Here is a 6,000-nt window from a genome sequence, read left to right on the forward strand (position 1 = left end):
AAGATTTTTCAAAATACTACATATTATATTTTTTTTTTCAAATTACTACCTATAAAAATACTAATCTTCTCAAATTGGTACCTTATACCTAAATTAGATCTTAATTGAGGTAAAATGACCAAAAACTCAGATTTTAATATGTTATACCAATTTTGCCCCACATTAAAAACTCCCTTAACCCATCCTCACCATTTCTAGCACCACAAAATCCACCACCACCATTACTACCACCACCACCGCGTCACCACAACCTAACCACGCGCGCAATCAAAGACCGTCTCGATCACCCTAATCCAGTCACACCCTAAACCGTATCCACCACCAGCCAAGTCCCACCACCATCATGACCAGCGCACTCAAATCCCTACCAATCGATAATCCTAGATCTAAGGAGTACGATTCCTATAGGTGCGACAACGAGCTAATTAAAGGGTTAGGTCTCGTAATGGAAGGCAGGTGGTTATGAAAGTGGTGGTGAGGGTTACGGTGAAGGGTTTCTATGCGGCAATCGCATAAGTGGGGCAATAGGATCAAATCGGAGGAAGCTTAGAATGATCGTTTGTAGTGTAAGAGTGGTGACCTTGAGTGTGATAAATAGTGGTGGGTGTTGATCGGTGATGACTAATAATGGTGAGGTTGTTGAGGGTGGTGGATATTGAGGGTGGTGGTGGGTGGATGAAAAATCGGAGGAAGCTTGGAATGATCGTTTGTAGTGTAAGAGTGGTGACCTTGAGTGTGATAAACAGTGGTGGGTGTTGATCGGTGGTGACTAATAATGGTGAGGTTGTTGAGGGTGGTGGATATTGAGGGTGGTGGTGGGTGGATGAAAAATAAAGGATTAGTAAGGGTATTATGAGTAGATTATATAGAATTCAATTAAAAAAGGGGTAAACCAATGAAAGTCACCTAATAATGGTTAATTATGGTTAATTAAGTCCTAAATCTAGGTATTGGGTAGCAACTTAGGAAAAGTTGTAGCTTTGTAGGTAGTAATTTGAAAAAATAAATATAATATGTAGTATTTTGAAAAATATTGAAAGTAATAGGTAGTATTTTGCAATTGAGCTGCCTATTATTTAATAATCATTACTTTTGTTTTGATTATTCAAATGTATTCGCGATCACTGTGTATATACATACTCGTACACATACTCGTTATCACACTATTTAAACCCAAAATCTCATATGTATTCAATTTATCACAAGATAAGTTTTTACATTTTAGGATTTTTATCAAAATAATTTTTTAATAAATTTAGAATCAAATCACCCTAATTATTTAATGTAATTTTATAATAAAATTTATTAAGCTATAATTAATATTTTGCTAAGATTTATACAACATTTATTATGTTTATATTTAATATTCAGTTGTAATTAATAGTCGTATTTAAAGCTGGGTTGACATATACTCTATAAGATAGTAGATGCCTAGATGGTATGCGCTATGTCATTGCACTTGCTCTAAATGTGGCATGAGTTCCCAAATCCACTGCCTTCATTAATAAGAAAGATGCAGAGCTAAGAGCAATAGCAATAGAAGAACTCTATATAATGTTCTTCTCATGTCATATCATATTTGTCTATTTCCAATATTTAAGAACTTTAATTCACAATAGAGGAACTTTTTTTCCCCTTGGAAATAGACAAAGTTTTAAGACACTTCACATTTACTATGCATTGTCATTGGTCATCACATTTACATATGCTTATCAACCTAGTTCTTATTTTAGAACTCAATTCTTAAAATTAAGAACCAACTTTATGATTTAGTAGATCAACTCTTTAAATAAAGTTCTTGTTGAAGATCTCAAGAATAAGAACTACTATTGCTAATGCTCTAAAATCCCCAAAAACATGAATATTATTGGTGGTTGGTTGTATGCCTACTCCATTGGGAATGAACGAGGACCGCCGGACCGGTAAGTCCCTTGGGAAATCAATTACACCAATTGCCGCGCCTTTTCATTTTCTAAAAAAAAGTTACACCTATTACTTCTATACTAGTATAGATCCCGCACAAAATGTGCGGTATATATAGAATTTTTAATTTTTACTGTATTACTTATAAATTTTAGATTTATATCTCATAAATTTTCTTAAAATTAATCAAGAGAATTGAATATTTCCTTAAAGTGTATTTTTTATAAAAATATTTTAATTATCTCAAATTATTTTAATAAATTCTTTTTTCGTCACGAAGTTAATAATAGAGGTAATACTGTAATAGTTTATGTTTATGAATAGTAGTCGTTTATAGTTTTATACAAATTTTGTTTTATTTTAGTTAAAGGATTATATTTTTAAATTTGATGATGAAAAGATTATTTTTAATGAAAAATTAGTTTAATGAATGAAAATGTAATTTATTTCCATATTTAAGCTTGAGCACTTTGGAGAGGAAATTTTAGAGAAATTTTATTCTCTTTGTATATAGGAAGATTATGACCATAATTACATGTTAATATTTATGGTATATAATTAAGGGTAATGATAAATACAACCAAGTGAGTTGTATTTAAGAAACCAAAAGAGGAAATAAATTCTTAATATATGCATTAATTGTATTGGTTAATGTGTAATTTAGTTCTTAATTCCTAGTTCTTAATTCCTAAATTAATACCCAAATTAGAAGGTATTTAATGCATAAATACAACCCACTGGGTTGTACTTAGCATTGCCCTATAATTAACGCAATTGCTAAATTCCGCACGCCGTTTTACTTTATCATACACATTTTACCTTCTTTTTCCATCACTACCCTCCGCATAAAAAAGTACGGAGTAAAAAAAAATTTTGTTCTCTTCTCTCTCCCCTCTCAACACCTACACAATTTGTAATAGTTTGACAATTATGAACCGTAATTCGCATATATCACAATTAATTTCTTCATTTTAATAACAAATAATTTATTAATACACATTTTTTTTATCGATTGAATGAGTTTTTTATTTTTAAAAAGGGGGTTTTTCAAACAATTGGGGTTTGGATAGGTTGTTGAAGAGGGCGACTGTGAGTGGTTGCGAATTAGTCGGTGGTAGGGTGGTCGAAGTATTGTCCGAGGGAGAGCGGTGGTGGGTGTCAAACTATTGAGGCGGTGGTTGTATGGCAGATGTGGTTTTAAGAAGGCGGCAGCCAACGACTTTGAGGAGGGCGTCAGTTGTGGCAGGCGAAGGGAAGGGACAGTTGCATTAGGAGGAGCGAGGGAGGAGGAAGGGTGGTCGGCGCTGGCCATTGGGGAGGGTGGTCGCCGCCGGGCTGGCTGGTGTGGCAGCAGGTGGGGAGTTAGTCGTAGTCCGTAGGTTTCTGTTTTGGATTTTTTGTTTTTTTTTTTTTGGTGATAAATGGGAGGGATAAAATCGGAAAAAGATGAAAAAAGTGTGTATGATATAGTATTTTGTGTGTTGGATTTAGCATGTCCCATAATTAATTAGGAGGTAAATTTTGTAATAAGAGTAAATATAGATAGTGAGATCAATTAAATAGAAGGAAAATATTTTATTGTAGAGTGTCACTTAGGCGGGAAAACTCAGCGGGAACATTTAAAGATGTGTTAATGTTTTAGTATATAGGGGATGAATAGTAGTCGTTTATAGTTTTATACAAATTTTGTTTTATTTTATTTAAAGGATTATATTTTTAAATTTGATGATGAAAAAATTATTTTTAATGAAAAATTAGTTTAATGAATGAAAATGTAATTTATTTCCATATTTAAGCTTGAGCACTTTGGAGAGAAAATTTTAGAGAAATTTTATTCTCTTTGTATATGGAAGATTATGACCATAATTACCTGTTAATATTTATAGTATATAATTAAGGGTAATGATAAATACAACCCAGTGAGTTGTTAAATATTCGATGTAAAATAATTTAGTTAATTTGGATGAAATTTGATTAAAGTAGTCCATTTTAATTATTTTAGGTGAGTCTGATTTATTAAAATGGATCAAATTCGCAAAAATGAGTCAAGTTGACTTCTAAGTCCAAGCCCGTTACACAACTTAGAGTTTCCTCATCATCTGTTGAAGGATGGAAAAAATAGAGCATAAAGTGAATGACTAGAAAATTCATTCTCTCTACAAATCAAATCCTTCTAAGTTGAAATAAGATCAAATTATCAACATCTCAAAGGATCGACATCGTTGAAGCACTTCAAATCCGGCGTCATCATAGCTGTCACAGAGGAGTTAAATCATCAAAGAAGAACAAGTAAGACGACCCTCCGCCGAATCAAATCGTCTACAGTTATCAAGTCAAGCGACCCTCCTCCATCAAATCGATCATCTCTTCAAGTTCTAACGTCAAGCACCCGAAATAGTGGCAGTCAAGAGTGAAGAAAACAACATCTCATCAAAGAGGATAACCAAGTCATTGAGACCCTCTCCTTCAACATATTTATCGGAGTCACGTGGAGATCGAACCAACGGATTACGTTAGAGATTGTACCCAAATTTCAAATCCAATAAATATATTCTTCGTTACCAAATTTGTGTTTGTCATTTACTAGTTGAATCGCAAATTTGTGTATACAGGTTTGGATTGGGCCGATTATTTGATCTGAACCGAATTCATTCTGTTTCGGTCCTCGATTCTCATTTCTTGAAGTTCTAGTTTTCGGTTTGATCAGTCCGGTTTAAAACGGTTAGTTTAGTCCAGACTGAATGAATCGAATTTTATGTTTTTCAAGACTAAATATTATGGAGTATAATTTATGAAGAAAATGGGCAAGTTATTTTCAAAAGACATTATAAACTCAATATTAATCCTTATTTAAATTTAAGAGTAGTTTGATTATCTATTTATTATATTTGATTCGTCGAAAGTATATCCAATTATCGTATACATAATAGGGAAAAAAATATACTTTTGGTGGGGTCAGTTTAAGATCGGACCAAATGTTCTAGGTTCGATCGCTCTCAGTTTAAGACTGTAACGAATATTTTGGGTTCGATCTGATCAAAAACTGAATCTTGTAGGGTCGTTTTTCGTTCCAAAGAAATTTAGGTCGTGAGTTGACCTGCTCGAGTTTGGTCTAACCTTCACACGGCCCTGTTTTTTTGGGCTGAACTGAGCATAATGAAGCTAAATTGATTGAAGTGAAGCAACATAATTTGTAAAAAGATAAACTGAATTAAACTGAACCGAATAAAATTACGTAGTTGCTCATTCATGTACAGGTTTTACTCATTCAAGGACTTTTTTTCATTTTTTTCCATTGTATGTCCTTTGCCTAAAAACAGAAAAAAAAAAACTCTCTCTAATTCTCTCCCTCACAAAATTAATCAAATCCACGAAATTAGTCAAATTACACAATTAGTATAGATACTAATCTCATATCGATCAAGTAATAATTTGAGAGAGCGGAGATAATAGCGAATTGAAATGCGAATATGCGACTCCCCATTTTCGGCATGTGATAGAGGCACGCAGCACGTCATTAGCAGCCATTGAGCAAATACCAATCAATCTCAGTGGTGACCAGATACACCAATAGCAATAATTTTGTAATCCCAATAGATCAATTTTATTTCAAAGTGTCAAGTAAAGAGAGTGCTGACAGACCCGATCTTGTATACCTAATGAAACCTGTGGACAATAAGTACAATTTCTGGGGGTGGTCCGGTGATGTTATTTATGAATCGCCGTCTCGGTGGCGGAGTGGTTCAATCTGTGGCGGTTTTGATGGGGTGTAGGGGATGCACCTGCACCCCCTTTGTTCAGAAATATGTAGAAGTTTGTTTTAATAAGGAACATCAAATGTTTAGTGGTTTTGTGGTTGGGTACTTAATTTTCAATCTGAAGGTCTTGAGTTCAATTCCTAAGGCAATCATTTTTTCACCCTTTATCTCATTTAGTTATAAATTGTGTTTTAAATGCTTAGTTTTAGTTTTTAATTTTCAAAATTGTGTTAGTTATAAATTCGTTCTATTATTTTTTGTTAGTTTCATCAATTTTTATATAATTGCATAACTTATAAATTTAGCATTAAATTTATTT

This window comes from Silene latifolia, chromosome 2 (genome assembly GCF_048544455.1).
Source record: "Silene latifolia isolate original U9 population chromosome 2, ASM4854445v1, whole genome shotgun sequence".
NCBI classification, from domain to species: domain Eukaryota; kingdom Viridiplantae; phylum Streptophyta; class Magnoliopsida; order Caryophyllales; family Caryophyllaceae; genus Silene; species Silene latifolia.